Genomic DNA, 20,190 nt, shown 5'->3' on the forward strand with positions numbered 1-20,190 from the left:
CTAATCTATAGATTCAATGCAATCCCCATTAAAATACCAATAGCATATTTCAAAGTCCTAGAAGAAACTCTCCAAAAATTCATATAGAATTAAAAAAGACCCCGAATACCTGCAGCAATCTTGACAAAGAAGAACAAAGTTAGAGGAATCACAATACCAGATATCAAGCTACATTACAAAGCCACTATTTTCAAAACTGCCTGGTACTGGCACCTGAACAAACATATAGATCAATAGAACAGAACACAGAACCCAGAAATAGTCTCAAGCCATTATGCTCAATTAATATTTGACAAAGCAGGCAAGAGCATACAATGGAGTCAAGACAGTCTCTTCAATAAATGGTGCTAGGGAACTTGGACAGATAAGTGCAAAAAAAAAATGAAACTAGACCACCAACTTACACCATACACAAAAATAAACTCAAAATGAATAAAGGACTTAAACGTGAGATGGAAAACAATAAAAACCTTGGAAGAATCCATAGGCAGCAAAATAGCAGACATATGTTATAGCAATATCTTTACCGATACAGATCCTAAGTCAATGGAAACTAAAGAGAAAATAAACGAATGGGACTACATCAAAATAAAAAGCTTCTACACAACCAAAGAAACCATCAACAAAACAACAAGAAAGCACACTGCATGAGAGAACATATTTGCCAATTTTATCTCTAATAAGGATTTAATCTCCAAAATTTATAGGGAAGTCATACAACTTAACAAAAGGAAGATAATCTAATCAAAAAATGGGCAAAGAACCTAAATAGACACGTTTCAAAAGAGGACATACAGAAGGCCAAGAGACATATAAAAACATGCTCAAAGTCACTAATCATCTGAGAGATGCAAATCAAAATGACAATGGGTTACCATCTCACACCTGTCAGAATGGCTATCATCAACAAATCAACAAACAACAAGTGCTGGCGAGGATGTGAAGAGAAAGGAACCCTCTTGCACTGCTGATGGGAATGCAGACTGATGCAACCACTGTGGAAATCAGTATGGAATTTCCTCAAAAAATTAAAAATAGAACTCCCATTTGACCCAGTAATCCGTCTTCTAGGAATATATCCCAAGGAACACCAATCAGAAAGGATATATGCACCCCTATGTTCATAGCAGCATAATTTACAATAACTAAGATTTGGAAACAGCCTAAGTGCCCATCAACAGATGAGTGGATTAAAAAACTGTGGTACATCTACACAATGGAATGCTACGCTGCTGTAAAAAAGATGGAATTCTTTCCATTTTCAATAGCTTGGATAGAACTGGAGAGCACTATGCTAAGTTAAATAACCCAGTCAGAGAAAGATAAATATCACATGATCTCACTCATTTGTGGCATATAATGAACAACATAAGCTGATTAACAAAAATAGAACCAGAGACCTAAAAGCATCGAACAGATTGTCCAACCTATGTGGGAAGGTGGGGGGTGGGGAGGGGAGTTGTTTAAGAGGTCTGCCAAATGACATGTATGCATGTATATGAGCATAACCAATGGACACAGACCGTAGCGGGGTGACGGCGTGGGCTGGTGGGTGGGAGCAGCCGGGGAGAGGTCAATGGGGGAAAAAGAGACCCATGTAATATTTGAAACACTAAAGAATTTAAATTAAATTTAAAAAATAAATAAATAAAACAAAAGAATAAACTCAAAATTGATAAGAGACTTAAATGTAAGTCATGAAACCATAAAAATCCTAGAAGAAAATATAGGCAGCAAAATCTCAGACATCTTGCATAGCACTATGTTTACAAATACATCTCCTGAGGCAAAGGAAACTAAGGAGAAAGTAAACAAATGGGACTATATCAAAATAAAAATCTTCTGCACAGCAAAAGAAACCATCAATAAAACAAAACGGAAGCCCACAGTATAGGAGGACATATTTGGCAATGATACATCTGATAAACATTTAATATCCAAAATATATAAGGAACTCTACAACTTAACAAAAGGTAGACAAACAATCCAATTAAAAAATAGGCAAAGGACCTAAACAGACACTTCTCCAAAGTGGACATACAGGTGGCCAAGAGACATATGTATAAATGCTCAAGTCAGTGAGCATCAGAGAGATGCAAATTAAAATGACAATGAGGTATCACCTCACACCTGTCAGAATGGCTACCATCAACAAATCAACAAATGACAAGTGCTGGTGTGGATGTGGAGAAAAGAGGATGTTAGTACACTGCTGGTGGGAATGCAGATTGGTGCCAGCATTATGAAAAGAGAATGGAGTTTCCTCAAAAAATTAAATACGGATCTGCCATTTGACCCAGTGATCACACTTCTAGGCATATATCCTAAGTAACCCAAAGCACCAATCAGAAATAATACATGTACCCTATGTTCATAGCAGCACAATTTACAATAGCTAAGATCTGGAAACAACCCAAGTGCCCATCAGTAAATTAGTGGATAAAAAAGCTGTGGTACATTTATACCGTGGAATACTATACAGCAGTAAAAAAGAAGAATCTCTTACCCTTTGAGTCAGCATGGAGGCACCTGGAGAGTATCATGCTAAGTGAAATAAGTCAGTCAGAGAAAGACAAGTATCACATGATCACACTCATATGTGAAATCTAAGTAACAAAATAAACTAATGAACGGAGTGGATCCAGAGACAAGGAAGCATGGAACAGAGTGTGGAATCTTCGAGGGAAGGTGGGGGAGGGAGGGTGGGTGGGAGGTAATCAACCAAAGACCTTGTATGCATATACTAGTATGCATAACCCATGAACACAGACAATAGGGTGCTAAAGAGCAGGGGGGCGGGCTGGAGGGTGTCAATGGGGAAAAAAAGGGGACCTTTCAACAATAAGAATTTATTTTTAAAAAAAGAAAGAAAAAAAGATAAACATCATGCTCCTAGGAAGGAGGTTTTAAAAAAAAGGAAAAAGGTTGTTCTTTTTCGGAAAACTCTCTCAAGCTGGGAAAGTTATTTCTGGTGCTAAACAATCCGGGCAGCATGCGAAATAGGATGATACAGGCAAAATGAAGTTGTCTTCTTTCTCTTATTTTGCAATTATTCTCAGTGATCAGAGATATTGGGAGTGGGGAGTGAGGAGAATGGACCGGAGAAGACACAGAGTAAAGGTGATGACAAGGCAGTGACAGTGACCCAGGCAAAGCTGAGGCACTGGAAGGAGAGGAAGGCCTCACCCACCTCTTCTACAAGCTATGGGCACCCCTAACACAAATCTCTTGAAACCATCCTAACTGGGAACAGATACCCTGCAGAGCCCGTTCCGATAGAAAGGTGCCCAGAACAAATATGTTAAAAGGGCAAACCCCAAGCAGACAAAGCCTCTACTTGGGATCCACACTGCAGGTCTTCAGCAAGGCTGCCCCAGGACAGGCACAGACAGAAAATCACATTGGCCTGGACCAGAAAACTGACCAGGAGACGCAGGACCCACACACCAAAGGGCCAGATACAACAGCATCAAAATAAAATCCAGCACACTCCACAAATAGCAGACCCAAAGGTTTTGTTTTGTTTTTGGTTGGTTGGTTTTATGTTTTTGTGTGTGTGTTTTGTTTTTTGTCTTTTGTTTGTTTATTTTTGTTTGGTTTGGATTTTCAGTCTCTTCTTTTTTCCCATATTCTCCAATTGTCATCTATTTTAGTCTCTTTTTTTTTCCTTTCTCCACTCCCACTCCCTAGGACAAGCCCTACCACCCCAGTGTCTGTGTCCCTTGGTTTTGCTAATATGCATGCATACAAGTTCTTTGGTTGATCTCTAAACCCCTCCCCTGCCTTCTCTCTGAGGTTGGATGATCTGTTCAGTGTTACCTTGTCTCTGGATCTATTTTTGTTCATCAGTTTATGTTGTTCATTATATCCCACATATGAGTGAGATCATGTGATATTTATGTTTCTCTGACTGGCTTATTTCTCTTTGTTTTTATGCCTGCTTTCAGTCATATTTACACAGGCGTCAATTTCTGAGATGGGCTCTAGGTGGTGATGTTTTTGTATTAGTTTCAAGGACAAAATATCCCCTCTACTCAGTCCCTGAGGGTTCTCTGGGGGTATTCAGAATCCTTGTTTCTCCTGCCGAGCTCAAGGCTGGGTGCAGCTGTGCTGCTAGAAGGAGTCTGGTCTTCAGAAGAAAAAATGTCTGTTCAGGGTTGGAGGGACTGGTTGTCCCAGAGCTGGCTTCCTGGTCACCTCTCTCTATTTTGCTCCCCAGCTTTCACAAAACCACCTTCTGCACTGCAGTCTCGGTGAGTGTTTGTAATTGAAATCCTATGCACTGGGTTTACCTAGTAGAAGCAAGGAAAATATAAAGAAAGAGCAACTGCGCCGCTGTGATCTCTCTCACCCTGGCACTGCGCGGCTGGTGCAGAACTTCAGGCTGCCTTTCTGGTCACAGCCTCCCATGGCTATGGCTTAAGACAATGATGGCGAACCTTTTGAGCTCAGCGTGTCAGCATTTTGAAAAACCCTAACTTAACTCTGGTGCCGTGCCACATATAGAAATTTTTGATATTTGCAACCATAGTAAAACAAAGATTTATATTTTTGATATTTTTTTATATATTTAAATGCCATTTAACAAAGAAAAATCAACCAAAAAAAATGAGTTCGCGTGTCACCTCTGACATGCATGTCATAGGTTCGCCATCACTGGATTAAGATCTAGAGTCCTCAATTGCCAGCTGCCCTGTGGACCACCTTACAAAGTCGAGTATGACACGTGTCCCCAAGGGATGCAGACTTGGTGCAGTGCAGTTTCCTTCTGACCCTCTAGTCCCGATTGTGCAAGTTTCTCTCTAGCCCAGTTCCCCAATCGTACTGTTCTCCAGGCATCCTGCATACTTTACGGCCATGGATTGTCTCACCAGCTGTGTTTAATTCACCAATTCCAGGTGGATGTTATTCAATTCAGCTGTTTCTTCTATCTGCTCCATGAGAAGGCGCAGGACACATCCACCTATTTGGCCACCATTTTGTCTCCCCTGGACAAACTTTTTAAGAGCCGTGGCCGGGGAGGCTGGAGTCTCGGTGTTTGTGGGTTCGCAGCCTAGGCAGAAAGTCCCTGGTGGTGTGGCTGTAGGGTCCCGGGTGGTGTCCGAGGGCTCCCTGAATGGAGGTGAGGCTGGTGTCCCAGTCACAGCTGCTCTCCCCTTCAAGCTGGCATGGTCTCTGCAGCAAAGTCAGCTGCCCCAGGAGAGATTGCAGTGGTAGTAAAGGCTGCCTGGCTAGCAGAGCCTGGTCCACCAGCCCCCAAAAGTCCTGTGGAATATACTGTCCCTCACTCAAACACACACACACATACATGCCCCACACATCCACACACTCCCCTTTCACTCCCTCACTCATTCACACTCTCGCCCTCTCTGCCATCCTGTCAGCCACCATCTTCGATCTTCTTAATTCTTATTTTTAATTAAACCTTTTTATTCTTTTGTTTTCCTATTCTATTTTATTTAGCATTTTTACTTTTTAAAATTATTATTATTTTATTCATTATTATCAACTTTTTTTTTATAATTGCCCTATTTCTGGTCTCTTCCTTCTTTGCCTTCATATTCTCTTTTCTATTTAATTTTGTTGCAGGTGTTTCCCACTCTCTTCTAATTCTAGTATTATGCCTTTTCGTATTCTCTCTTTTTTAATGTCTGAGGGTTTTTTTAGTTGTTTTTTAGTCTTATTATTGAAGATAGTGTTCTAATTAGTGTTTGTGTGGTTTTTTAAATTTTTGTTTGTTTTCTTTTTTCCTTCGTGTTCTTTTAGGTTTGGTCTGGTTTTGTCTTGTTCTGTTCTGTCAGCACCTATATAACAACTGGCATGATGTGGTCGGGGCTGAGACACACAGTCAACAAGACTGAGGGCTGAGCCTAACCACAAATGGAACAACAGCAACCAAGACCCAAACTCAACAGGAGAACTCACATAACCCACAAAAGAGTCACTCCTAGAGCACAGCTCAGAAGATCAAGGAAACTACACTCCTGGTGCCCACAAGAAGCCCACTGCACCAAGAATAGGAGGCACAGAAGTCTTCTTCAACACACAAACACAAAGAAATAGAAAAATGTGGAAACAAAGAAACAGGCCCCAAATGAAAGAGCAGGAGGAATCTCCAGAAAAAGAGCTAAATGAAATGGATAAAAGCAATTTATCAGATATACTAGTGGAGTTCAGAGTAATGGTTATAAGGATGCTCAGCTTAGTGAAAATTATAAGCAATATAATGAAAACTATAAAGAACTTAGTGGAAACTATATCAACATGAAAACATTTGTAGAAAGCATGAATTAAAACCAATAAGAAATGAAGAATGACATGATTGAAATAAAGAATATGCTGAAAGGAATCACAATAGAGTAGAAGAAGGTGAGGACAGGATCAACAAAATAGAAAACAAGGTAAAAAAACATCACCCAAGCAGAGCAGCAATAAGAACAAAAATTAGCCCTAGCTGGATTAGCTCAGTGGATAGAGCATCAGCCTGTGGAATGAGGGTCCCAGGTTTGATTCTAATCAAGGGGACATACCTTGGTTGCAGGCTCAATCCTCAGAACTGGTGTGAGGAGGCAACAGTTAGTTGATGTGTCTCTCTCACATCGATGTTTCTCTCCCTCTGCCTCCCTCTTCCTTCCACTCTCTCCAAATTCAAAAGAAGAGTACCCTCAGGTACTTTTAACAAAAATTAAAAGGCAGGAGGAGAGTTTAAGGAAATTTGGGACAACATGAAATGTAACAAAATCCCCATCATGGGGGTCCCAGAAGGAGAAGAATTTGAACGAGGAACAGAGAATCTGAAGAAATAATGACAGAAAACTTCCCTAACAAGATGAAGAGGAAAGTCACACAGATCCAGAAGCATGGAGAGTCACAGTCAAGGTGATCCCCCCATAAAAGACCCACACCTAGACACATTATAATTAAAATGGCAAACATTAAAGAAAAAGAAAGAATCTTAAAGGCAGCAAGAGAGGGACAGAATGTTACCCTCAAGGGAGCTCCCATTAGATTGTCAACTGATTTCTCAATAGAAAAACTTCAGGCCAGAAGAGAGTGGCAAGAAGTATACAAGGTAATAAAAAGCAAGGGACTTAATCCAAGACTACTCTATCCAAGAAGGCAATCATTCAAAATTGTAGGTGAAATAAGGAGATCCTTAGACAAAAAAAAACAACAAAAAAAAACAAAAACAAAACAAAAAAAAACAACAACTAAAACAGTTTATTACAACCAAACCAGCACTGTAAGAAATGCTAAAGGGACTGATGGAAGAAGAGGAAGAAATAGAGAAAAGGAGAGAAACACAGGCAAAAATAATAAAAATGGCAAAAAATAAGTACCTATCGGAAAAAAGAACAGGGTACTGATAAGAGAAAAATTGTGGCAGAGTAAGAGGAAGCTACACTGACACTCTCCAAGGACCAAACAAATTGAAAGACAAAGATCACATGCTCATATTAATAGATGTATAAAAAAGAATTCCACAATATCCAACACCCATTTTTGATAAAAACTCTCAACAATATGAGAATAGAGGGTTTGGTTCATACCTCAACATAAAAAGGCCATATAGGACAACCTTACAGGCAACATCATAATCAATGGAAAAAATTAAAATCATTTCCCCTAAGAATAGGAATAAGACAGGGATATCTGCTTTCATCAGTTTTACTCAACATAGTACTGGAAGTCCTAGCCACAGCAATCAGGTAAGAATAAAAAGTAAGAGGCATCCAAATTGAAAAAGAGGATGCAGAACTGTCATTATTTGCAGATGACATGATATTGTACACAGAAAACCCTAAGGACTCCACAAAAAAATTACGTTTAATAAATAAATCCTGCAGTGTAGCAGCATAGAAAATTATCATGCAGAAATCGATGGAATTTTTACACACCAATAATGAACTCTAGGAAAGAAAATCTGTAAAAAACGATTTCAACCCCAAAATTAAGATACTTAGGAATATAACCAAGGAGGTAAAAGACCTATATTCAGAAAACTACAGAACATGAAAAAAGAGATCGAAGAAGATATAAACAACTCAAGGAATACTGTGTTCATAGATTGGTAGAATTATCATCATTAAAATGTCCATACTACCCAAAGCAATCTATAGATTCAATACAATCCCTATTAAAATACCAACAGTGTAATTCACAGATCTATAACTAATACTCCAAAAATGTATATGGAACCAAAAATGACCATTAATAGCTTCAGCAATCTTAAGAAAAGAGGTGGAGGAGAACCAAGATGGTGGCATAGGTAAACGCGGGTACTTGCCACCTCACAAAACCTCATCAAAATTATAACTGAAATACAAAAGAGAACTGCCTGGAAGCAGGCTGAATGGAAGTCCTACAACTAGAGAAGTGAAGAAGAAAGCCCACTGAGATTGGTAGGAAGGGTGGAGGCACAGAACAGGCTGTTCTGACATCCACGTGGGCTTTTTTTTTAAACGGAAGGGATATCTCAGCTTTAGAGCCCCTGCATGAGGAGCAAGGAGTCCCAGCCCCACACCAAACCCCCAGGCAAGGGTTCCAGAGCTGGGCAGTCCACCTAACTTTGGGATGTAAAAACTAGTGGGGATTGTGGCTGAATGACATGGAGGTCTGCTGGAGTCCCAAGTATTCCTCTTAAAGGTCCAGTGCATAAAATTACTCAGACTCGATCACTCTGAGTTCCAGAGCCAGGCGGCTTTGGGGGACCCAAGGACATATGGGGAAGAACTGGATTGTCTGACATCAAGGCAGGAACTTGGGGTCAGCTTTCTCCCAGATGGGGTGGGGGTGGGGGGTCTTTGCAGGGGTCATTGTTTCTATGCTGGGACCTCCCCCTGTTGCAGAGCTGACTGGTAACTATATCTGAGTTTCCATCAGCCTGGCTCACACTGCTCACTTTGCCCCAGTGATTCCCTGAAACCCTGCCCCATCTAATTTTCAGCCTTATACAAGATGCCTGCAGTAGCTTTTGCATATGAATGACCTGACTTGGCTCAGGCTTCACACTGCTAAAATCTCTCAAACAGCAGCAGATGGTGTCATCATGCCCCAAGCCTATCAATAAAAGGCCTAAGACTTGGCACTAGCACCAGCCTGCCATGCTTCTGAGCTGGGTCTCACCTGGCCACTTCACAAGGCCAATACAAGTAGCAGCCATCTGAAGACTTCTCTGTAGCTCCTGCTGGGTGGGCCCCAAGAAGTGGCTGACTTTACACCTCCCAGGAGACCCCAGAGCCGGTGTACTCAGTGGACAGCTTCAGACCATACCAGATTACAACTACACACATCCACAAGAAAAACACTAAAGGGGCAGACTCAGTTTCAAAGCCCCACTTAAGCAAGTCCTGCTCCATAGGGGTGTCTACTGCACAGCTGCTCTTTCACTGTAGTCGCAACTGATCCTCACAGCCAATTGGCCTGGAGGTCAATTCCTCTCAATGACACCAACAGCAATCAAGGTTCAACTACAATAAGACTGTGCACACAGCCCTACACAGGGGTGCACCTAGAATGCCCAGCTCAGGTGACTGGCGGGGTGGGGAGGTGGAAGGGGCTGAGTTACTGGGCCCTACAGGACACCTAATACACAAGGCCACTCTACCAATTCCAGGATGCAGAGCAGCTCTACCTAATACATAGAAACAAACACAGGGAAGCAGCCGAAATGGGGGGGGGGGGGGGAGGCAAAGAAATGTGTCACAAATGAAAGAAATGGAAGCACATAAACTGCTGGATAGAGAATTAAAAATTATGGTTATATGATTACACAAGAATCTTAATGAGAGCTTCAAGAGACTAAAAATGAGCTTCACAGTACTTAGTGAGATTTTCAAGGATCTTAGTGAGAAAATCAAAGACATGAAAAAGGATGAGTCAGAAAATAAGATACACTAACTAAAATAATGAATAATTTACAGGGAATCAACAGTAGAGTAGAGGATTCTGAGAATCAAATCAATGATTTGGAATATGAGGAAGGTAAAAAACACCCCATCAGAGGAGCCAAAAGAAAAAGAATTCAAAAATATGAAGATAGTGTAAGGAGCCTCTGGGACAACTTTAAGCATACGAACATTTGCATTTGGGGTTGCCAGAGGGAGATGAGAGAGAGTACGATAGTAAAACCTATTTGAAGAAATAGGTTTTAAAACTTCCCCTACATGAAAGAAATAGATTTACAAGTCCAGAAGCACAGAGGGTCCCAAACAAGAGGCCCACACCAAAACACATCATAATTAAATGCCATATGTTAAAGACAAAGAAAGAATCTTAAAAGCAGCAAGAGAAAAACAGTTACCTAAAAGGAAGCTCCCATAAGGTTGTCAGATGATTTCTTGCCAGAAGGGACTGGTAAGAAATATTCAAAGTGATGAATAGCAAGGACCTGCAACCAAGGTTACTCTACCCAGCAAAGCTGTCATTTAGAATTCAAGGTCAGATAAAGAGCTTCACAGACAAGAAAGAGCTAAAGGAGTTAATCACCACCAAACCAGTATTACATTAAATGTTGTAAGGTATTCTTTAAGAAAAGGAAGAAGATAAAAAATGTGAACATTAAAATGGCAATATATACATATCTATCAACAATTGAATCTATAAAGCAAAATAAATGAACAAGAAATCTAAAAACAAAATAAACTGGTGAATAAAATAGCATTAGAGGCATGGAAACATGGGACAGACTGACTAATCTCAGAGGGAAGCAGGGAGGCGGGGCAGAAAGAGATTAGACAAAGATCTTATATACATACTAGAGACCCAGTGCATGAAATTCATGCATGAGTAGGGTCCCTAGGCCTGGCTGGCAACCAGGGCCAATCGGGGTCTGCTTTCCCCCGGCTGCCAGCTGCTGGCCAGGGCCTTCCTTCGTTCCATGCCGCCCCTGGTGGTCAGTACACATCATGGCGAGTAGCTGAACTCCCAGTTGGTCGAACTCCCTAGGGGAAAATTTGTGTATTAGCCTTATATTATATAGGCTATGCATTACCTATGGACATAGGCAATGGGGTGGTGAAGCCATGGGGTGGGGAGGGGTCAATGGGGAATAAAAGGGGGACATCTGTAATATCCTCAACAATAAAGATTTTTAAAAAGAAGAACAAAGTTGGAGGAAATCATAATACAGGATACTAAGCTACACTACAAAGCCACAGTAATCAAAACAGCCTGATACAAGTACATGAACAGGCATATAGATCAACGGAACAGAACAGAGAAGTCAGAAATCACCCAAGTCATTATGCTCAATTAATATTTGACAAAGGAAGCAAATGCATACAATGGAGTAAAGATAGTCTCTTCAATAAATGGTGTTGGGAAAATTAGACAGGTACATACAGAAAAGGAAAAAGAAATAAAGAAACTAGATGACCAAGTTACACCATACACAAAAATAAACTCAAAATGGTTAAAGGCTTAAATGTAAACTGTGAAATCATAAAAATCCTGGAGGAAAACAGAGGCAGGAAAATCTCAGACATCCCAGGTAGCAGAATTTTCACCAATATGTCTCCTAGGGTAAGAGAAACAAAGGAAAAAATAAACAAATAGGACTACATCAAAATAAAAAGCTTCTGCACAGCAAAGGAAACTATCATTGAAATGAAAAGGTAACCCACTATATGGGAGAATATATTTGCCAATGATACATCTGGTAAGGGCTTAATTTCCAAAATATATAAAATACTTCATACAACACAACAAAAAGAAGACAAACAATCCAATTAAAGAATAGGTAGAGGAGCTAAATAGACACTTCTCCAAAGAGGACATAAAAATGGCCAAGAGACATATGAAAAAATGCTCAATGTCACTAATCATTAGAGAGATGCAAATTAAAACTACAATGAGGTATCACCTCATTGTAACCATCAATAACTCAATAAACAGTGCTGGAAAGTATGTGGGGGGGGAAAAGGAACCCTTGTACACTGCTGGTGGGAATGCAGACTGGTACAACTACTATAGAAAACAGTGTGGAGTTTTCTCAAAATATTAAAAATGGATCTGCCATTTGACCCAGTGATATCCCTTCTAGGAATGTATCCCCAGAATCCTGAAACATTAGAAGAATATATCTACCCCTATGTTCATAGCAGTGTTATTTACAATAACTGAGATCTGGAAACAATCAAGTGCCCATCTTTAGATGAATGGATAAAGTTGTGGCACATTTACACAATGGAATACTATGCAGCTGTAAAAAGAAGGACATCTTACCCTTTGAGACAACATAAGCCACTCAGTGAAAGACAAATTACACATGATTTGACTTATATGTGGAATCTAATGAACAAAATAAACTGACCCACACAATAGATCCAGAGAAATGGAAGCATGCAACAGATTAATGATTCTCAGAGGGAAGAGCAGGGTGTGGGGTGGGAAGAGATCAACCAAAGAACTTATATGCAAATATGCATAACTCATAGACACAGATAATAGTGTGCTGAAACTGGGGAGGTGGCAGGAGTGGGGAGGAGAGGGTAAATGGGGAGAACAAGGGAGACATCTGTAATACTTTCAACAATAATATAAATTTAAAAATTTTTTTAAAAGAAAGTAAAGAACATCCAGAGGAGGCACAATGACATGAGAACCAGAAACTAGAGTTAAGCATGCTATGAAGTCACAGAACTCAGGGTATTTCCTGACTTAAAGTGCCTTAAAATGTGTATGTTAATATTCTGAAAAATATCCAGGAGACAAACTCTTGGCCCTACAAATGGTCATGGATTAGCAATGAACCCCTTCTGAAAATCAGGACTATCCAAGGCTTTTATTTCAAAGAGGGAAAAAAAATCCATCTGACCTCAAAAGAAAATTACAAGTTATATTTCATTCTTGGCCTAGACTTTCAAAAGAAAAAAAAATGCTATAGTTAATTCATCAGTACAAAGGAGCCCTCATGTGTGCAAGAAACTGAAGAATCAGATCTGTTCCCCAGAAATTGCCATTGTTGAATTTATCTACAATAAAAGCGTAATATGCTAATTAGACCAGACGACCTTCTGAATGAAGCTGGGGCTGCGAGGGAAGCCTGGGTCACAGGCGCCAGGTGCCTGCTTGCAGCCTAGATTAAAGGCCACCATAAATCCATACTAACAGAGCTTAAATTCAAGTCTTGAAAGCTGATCTGCAGGCAATTTAACTGTCTTCCAAGTAAAGCTGCTCTTTAAAAAAAGAACAAAAAATTTAGACACTTAGCAATTACTGGGAAGAAGCAGGAAAGTGAGAATGAAAATCAGGAAATACAAATAGACTAAAAAAACAATAATGATCGAAAGCAGACAAGAATTTTAGACAGCTATTATAAATATGTTGAGGAACTTAAAGGAAAGCATGAACATAATAAGGAGATAAATAGAAGATATAGAAAAGAGCAAAGTGTGCCCTAGCTGGTTTGGCTCAGTGGATAGAGTGTCGACCCATGGACTGAAGGGTCCCAGGTTTGATTCCACTCAAAGGCATATGTCTGGGTTGCTGGCTTGATCCCCAGTGGGGGGCCTTCAGGAGGCAGTCAATCAATGATTCTCTCTCATCACTGATGCTTCTATGCCTCTTTCCCTCTCCCTTTCTCTCTGAAATAAATAAAAAATATATAAAATTTTTAAAAAAGAGCAAAGTGGAACTTCTAGAAATAAAAGATCCTATTTAATAAAAGGTGAATATGCAAATCGACCAAACGGCAAAACAACCGGTCTCTATGATGCATACTGACCACCAGGGGGCAAATGCTCAACACAGGAACTGCCCCCTGGTGGTCAGTGTGCTCCCATAGGGGGAGCACCGCTGAGCCAGAAGCCCTGAGCCAGGCTTACGGCTGGTGAGCGCAGCGGCAGTGGCGGAGCCTCTCCCACCTCTGCAATAGTGCTAAGGATGTCCAATTGACAGCTTAGGCCTGGGGGGAGTGGGCCTAAGCCATCAGTCAGACATCCCCCAAGGGTTCCCAGACTGCGAGAGGGCACAGGCCAGGTTAAGGGACACCCCTGCCACTTCAAAAATTTCATGCACCGGGCATCCAGTATCCTATATAATAGAAGGCTAATATGCAAATAGACTGAACAGTGGAAAAACTGGTCCCTATGACATGCGCTGACCACCAGGGGGTGTGTGCAGAATATGGAGGGCGTTTGCCACTGCAGGATGGTGGAGGAGGTGAGTGGAGGTGCCAGACCAAGGTGGGGCACCGGTTGCTGTCATCAGGGTGAGCCTCTGGTAGTTACTGAAAATTCTTTGCTCCCATGTGCCGCAGTCCCACCCGGTGCTTGTACCTGCTGCCGGTGCCAGAGCTGCCACTTGCACTCACTGCCAGTACCAGCCCCACTTGCACCTGCAGCTGGCACCAGAGCTGCCGTTCGCACCTGCTGCTTGTGCCCAGCGCCGGTCCTAATCACTCGGCACCATCAGCTGGTGCGAGCAGCAGCTGCAGGCCCTGATCACCCCTGAGGGCTTCTCCACCTCCCCCTGCTCCTGAGGGGCAATAGAGGCAGCAGCCACCACTTGCACCCGCTGATGGCACCGGCCCCACTCGCACCCGCTGCTAGCACCAGACCCAATCACTCCGTGCCATGAGCAGGTGCGAGTGGGCCCAACACTGTCAGCGCATGGGAACTGTGGTGGGAGTGGAGCTGCCAGCAGACAGAGGACCAGGAGCTGCTGCAGGAGGGGTCAGGTTGGGGCACAGAGATGGGCCGAGACCCGCCCCTGTGCCTAACACAGCCTCGCAGCCCACAGTTCCTTTCAAGGTGCATGAATTTGTGCACTGGGCCCCTAGTATAACATAAATGCTTAAAATATATAAAAATATAAAATCAAAACCATGAGAAAGAGACTACATAGACATCTTTTCAAAAGTAAGATCTAAGATCTAGGGCAGGAGAAAAGTATTAAACTTCTAGAAATAAAACAATATAATCAATTATATTAAAATCTTAGAGAAATAAATCTTAAAAGCAGCCAGAGAGAAATTAGATTACTTACAAAAGGAACAACAATGAGACAGATGTCAGATTTCTCATGAGCAACAATAGAAGCCACAAGACAGTGGAATAATATTGTCAGAGTGCCAAGTTAAATCACCAAGCAACAATTTATGTGAAACAAAATTATTCTGGAATAACAAAAATAAAAACCAAGAGCATTTAGTAACAACAGCCATTGCCTAATATATTTCATGTTAAATAATATGATCCCAGTAGGAAGGTATGATGGAAGAAAAATAGTATGCAAATAAAAGAAAAATCACATAGATAAATCTATAAGCAAAGGTTGTCATTATGAAATAAAAATAATGCCCATTTTGGGGGTTAAAAAAAAAACAGAAAAAATACCATACAATACTAGCAAATTAGATGGGAAAGACTGATCAAAGTTACAGCATCTAAGATCTTTTATACTGTCCTGTGAGAGAAGACACATTAGCTTTCATTAAGTATGAATTTGTTAAGTGACAAACAATAATGATAATGATTTAAAAACCAACAGTCAGAAATATTCCCAAAATATTTAAATTCACCAGAAATCATAGGCATATGTTGTTCAATTTTTTAATCTATAAATTGGCAAAGCTTTTTAAGTGATATTATCTAGTGTTGGTAACAAATGTAGAAAAAGAGTAAAATCCTATATTGCTAGTACACCTCAATAAGAATTTTATGACAGTGAGATATATAACTGACAGTGAGATGTCAATCTCTTATAGAATCTCAACTCACTGCCACAACAGCCACTACTTTATTTCAAGGTAGGCAGATACAGCCCTTCATATCTTTATTTCTCAATTTGTTGGCCTTGAAATCCTAGGGATGATAGTGGTACAGATAGTTTATTACAAGATACACTCTGTAAAGTAGTATGCACACTAAATATTATACGTGGATTGAAAAACTACATTTGAATATTAATTACATTTAAATACAATAAAATATTTAATTTTCATAACTACTTTTTCAAATATCATTAAAATTAATAAAAACTACAAAATTGTATTTGTATTAAGAGAATGAAGTACATGTAATAAAAAATTAAAGATAACCACTGAAAATACATAGTGTATGTCTTCCACACTTAATAAGGGCAACATTGAATTAAAGGAAAAACACTAACCTGTATTCATCCTGATTAATGAAAAAGATTTACAAAGCAAAACAGGAATATTAAAAGAGTAATCAAAAAACATAAAAAAGGGGAGACATAAATCCAATCATATTGCCAATAATAATAAATAAAGTGAACAAAATATTCTCAGATAATATCATTGCATTGGTTACCAAATATGTCTAAACATATGAACAATCTAAAGAGCTTCAGCCCTAGCTGGTATGGCTCAGTGGATAGAGCATCAGCCCACAGACTGAAGGGTCCTAGGTTCAATTCCAGTCAAGAGCACATACCTCTGTTGCAGGCCTATTCCTGGCCCCTGGTTGGGGTGCATGTGGGAGGCAACCAATCAATGTGTCTCTCTCACATCAATGTTTCTCTCTCTCTCTCTCTCTCTCTCTCTCTCTCTCTCTCCCCCCCCCCTTTCCACTCTCTCTAAAAATCAATGGAAAATATCCTCGAATGAGGATTAAAAAAATATTTTTTAAAAAAGAGCTTCCCAAAATACCTATGTCCCATGCCTAGAGAGACTGTGTTTTAAATGGACTAGGGCAGTGATGGCAAACCTTTTGAGCTCGGCGTGTCAGCATTTTGAAAAACCCTAACTTAACTCTGGTGCCGTGTCACATATAGAAATTTTTTGATATTTGCAACCATAGTAAAACAAAGACTTATATTTTTGATATTTATTTTATATACTTAAATGCCATTTAACAAAGAAAAATCAACCAAAAAAATGAGTTCACGTGTCACTTCTGACATGTGTGTCATAGGTTCGCCATCACTGGACTAGGGTATGGCCTGCGTTCTGGAATTTTTAAAAGGACGAAAGCTACTTCCAAAGTACATACAAGTTTTAAAGTCATTTTTATATTTTTTTCAAAGTGATTGTGCCAATTGATACTACTATCAGTAAGGTATAGAGCAGTTAAAATATATATAATTCACTTTCATTCATCTAAAGTATACATTCAATAGTTTTTAGTATACTCACAGAGTTGTGCAACAATCACCACAATGTAATTTTATAACATTTGTATCACCTTGGAAAGAAATCCATGCCTATTAGCAGTCCTTCTCAGTGTCCCCACTTTTATTCCCCAGTCCATCCCCACTTCCCTGTGTTGGACAACCACTAATCTACTTTCTCTCTCTATATGTCTGTCTGTTGTGAACATTTCATATGAATGGAATTATACACTATATAGGCTTTGTGTCTGGCTTCTTTCACTGAGCATTTTTTCACACTGTGGCACGTATCAGAACTTCATTCCTTTAATTAATAAATATTAAATTGTATTCACTCATTTTATTTGCTGGGGGACATTTGGAGGGTTTCCACTTGTGAATAATGAAGTATACAGCACTTCTACCTCCAGAAGTTGTGAAGACTGTCAGAGTTCTTTATTTTTTGCCAATCTAGGGTATCCTAATATATAAAAACCCAGGGTCCGTAACATCCAAAATGACCAAAGGCTCGTCCGACAGGAAGTCAGTGCTGCACTGACTGCTGCCGCTGTGGGAGCCCAACCCAGCACTGACTGCCAAGGGGGTTGCGGATCAGGCCTAAAGAGAGGCCTGGAGAGAAAAGCAGGGTCTGATCTGTAGCCTCCGTGGCAGCTGTTGATCAGCACTTGCCTCTCTCTTTTGCTCCAGGCTTAGCCAGCAATCACGCCTCTCTTTCTCTTGGGCCTCCGCTGGAGCTGCTGATCAGCCCCACCTCTCTAATCGGGCCTACTAATAGGCCCGGGGATGCTGACTGGCATGTAAACCGACCAATCAGAACCAAATCTGGGTGAAGTGCAAGGAGTCAGTGGCTGCCTAGGAGGCAGAGCTTTTGATGCTAACTGGGATAGAAACCGACCAATCAGAACCAAATGTGGGTGAACTGCAAAGGCAGAAGCTAAGGTGGTGGGGGCTGAGGAGGGGTTTTCAGGGCAACAGCGGTTTGGTGTAAGGTGTAAGAAAGTGGTTCAATTTTTTAATGACTGGTTTAGCAGTATAGTGCATATAGTGCATCAGTCCAGATATAAAGATTATGTATTTTTGTCTGCCAAGATCATCTCCTGATGAAAAAGGCTTACCCCTCCCCATTTAAGCAATCCTATCCTATATAATCTATCTATACTCATAAAAGGGTAATATGCTTATTACACCGGGTTGACCGGCCATCTTCTGGACATCCGACTTCCTTCTGGACAAAGCCATGGTGGTGAGGGCTGAGGCAGAGGCCGTTAGAGGTGATCAGCTGGCGGGGGAGGGCAATTGGGGGCGAGATCAGGCCAGCAGGGGAGGGCATTTGGGGCAACCAGGCCGGCAGAGGAGGGCCATTGGGGGTGAGATCAGGCCTGCAGGGGAGGGCAGTTGGGGGCAAGATCAGGCCTGCAGGGGAGGGCAGTTGGGGCAACCAGGCCGGCAGGGGAGGGAAGTTGGGGGCGAGATCAGGCCTGCAGGGGAGGGCAGTTGGGGGTGAGATCAGTCCTGCAGAGGAGGGCAGTTGGGGGCGAGATCAGGCCTCCAGGGGAGGGCAGTTGGGGGTGAGATCGGGCCTGCAGGGGAGGGCAGTTGGGGGCAAAATCAGGCCGGCAGGGGAGGGCAGTTGGGGGTGAGATCAGTCCTGCAGGAGAGGGCAGCTGGGAGCGAGATCAGGCCAGCAGAGGAGGGCAGTTGAGGGCAACCAAGCTGGAAGGGGGGGGGGCAGTTGGGGGCGAGATCAGGCCTGCAGGGGAGGGCAGTTGGGGGCGAGATCAGGCCTGCAGGGGAGGGCAGTTGGGGGTGAGATCAGGCCAGCAGGGGAGGGCAGTTGGGGCAACCAGGCCGGCAGGGGAGGGCAGTTGGGGGTGAGATCAGGCCAGCAGGGGAGGGCAGTTGGGGCAACCAGGCCGGCAGGGGAGGGAAGTTGGGGGCGAGATCAGGCCTGCAGGGGAGGGCAGTTGGGGGTGAGATCAGTCCTGCAGAGGAGGGCAGTTGGGGGCGAGATCAGGCCTCCAGGGGAGGGCAGTTGGGGGTGAGATCGGGCCTGCAGGGGAGGGCAGTTGGGGGCAAAATCAGGCCGGCAGGGGAGGGCAGTTGGGGGTGAGATCAGTCCTGCAGGAGAGGGCAGCTGGGAGCGAGATCAGGCCAGCAGAGGAGGGCAGTTGAGGGCAACCAAGCTGGAAGGGGAGGGCAGTTGGGGGCGAGATCAGGCCAGCAGGGGAGGGCAGTTGGGGGCAATCAGGCAGGCAAGGGAGGGCAGTTGGGAGCAAGATCAGGCCGGCAGGGGAGGGCAGTTGGGGGCGATCAGGCAGGCAGGCAGAGGTTAGGGGCAATCAGGCAGGCAGAGTGGTTAGGGGCAATCAGGCAGGTAGGCAGAGGCAGTTAGGGGTGATCAGGCAGGCAGGCAGGTGAATGGTTAGGATCCAGCGGTTCCAGATTGTAAGAGGGATGTCCGACTGCCAGTTTAGGCCCGATCCTTGTTTAGGCCATTAAAGTGTGTATGCATTTTTGGGGGGACACACTGTATTTTTGTTTTCAAATTATTTTTTATTTCTCCCACAAGAATGTAAGTTTCAACAGAATAGGAAACTTGTCTAGTTCTTTATTTCTACAATGCCTACTACAGTCCTTGGCACAAAACAGGCCCTCAATAAATATATTTTTAATGAATGAAAACATTTTAAAGAATGCAGATAATGAAATGTCTAAACACAAAAAAATATATGAAAAGGAATTGACCAACAAGTTTATATAAAAGGGTTGTCACTGAGGAAAAGAAGAGTGCCTCCATGCTTTTCTTCTGAAGTCAGAGGCATTTTTTCACAAGACTTGGGCCCTGTTGAAGAATGTACCACACAGTAACTTCATAAAGCCTTCATTGGAAAGAGGACTGAAGGGGCAAGAGATAGTTATATTCCAGTAACATAAAGAGTCCAAAGAATAAAGTGATCAGTTAGGTAGGAAAATCACTTTAATATTAAAGTCTTAATGTATATAGACTCTCTCCTAAAAAAACTTTCTTAAACAATCACAGGTTCTTCCTGAGCTATTTTATAATAAAAAGTGTTTCTAGCATACTCATTCAATGTGAAATACAAAGTTCTTAAA

General features: G+C 41.8%; 1 protein-coding gene across 1 annotated transcript in view; it reads right to left on the minus strand.

Annotated features, from left to right (window-relative positions):
• LOC308530188 (uncharacterized protein) overlaps nt 1-20,190 on the minus strand; it is a 65,169-nt gene that overhangs the window by 11,745 nt on the left and 33,234 nt on the right. The gene's annotated exons all lie outside the window — the stretch shown is intronic.

Source organism: Myotis nattereri (genome assembly GCF_964212035.1).
Source record: "Myotis nattereri genome assembly, chromosome: 15".
NCBI classification, from domain to species: Eukaryota; Metazoa; Chordata; class Mammalia; order Chiroptera; family Vespertilionidae; genus Myotis; species Myotis nattereri.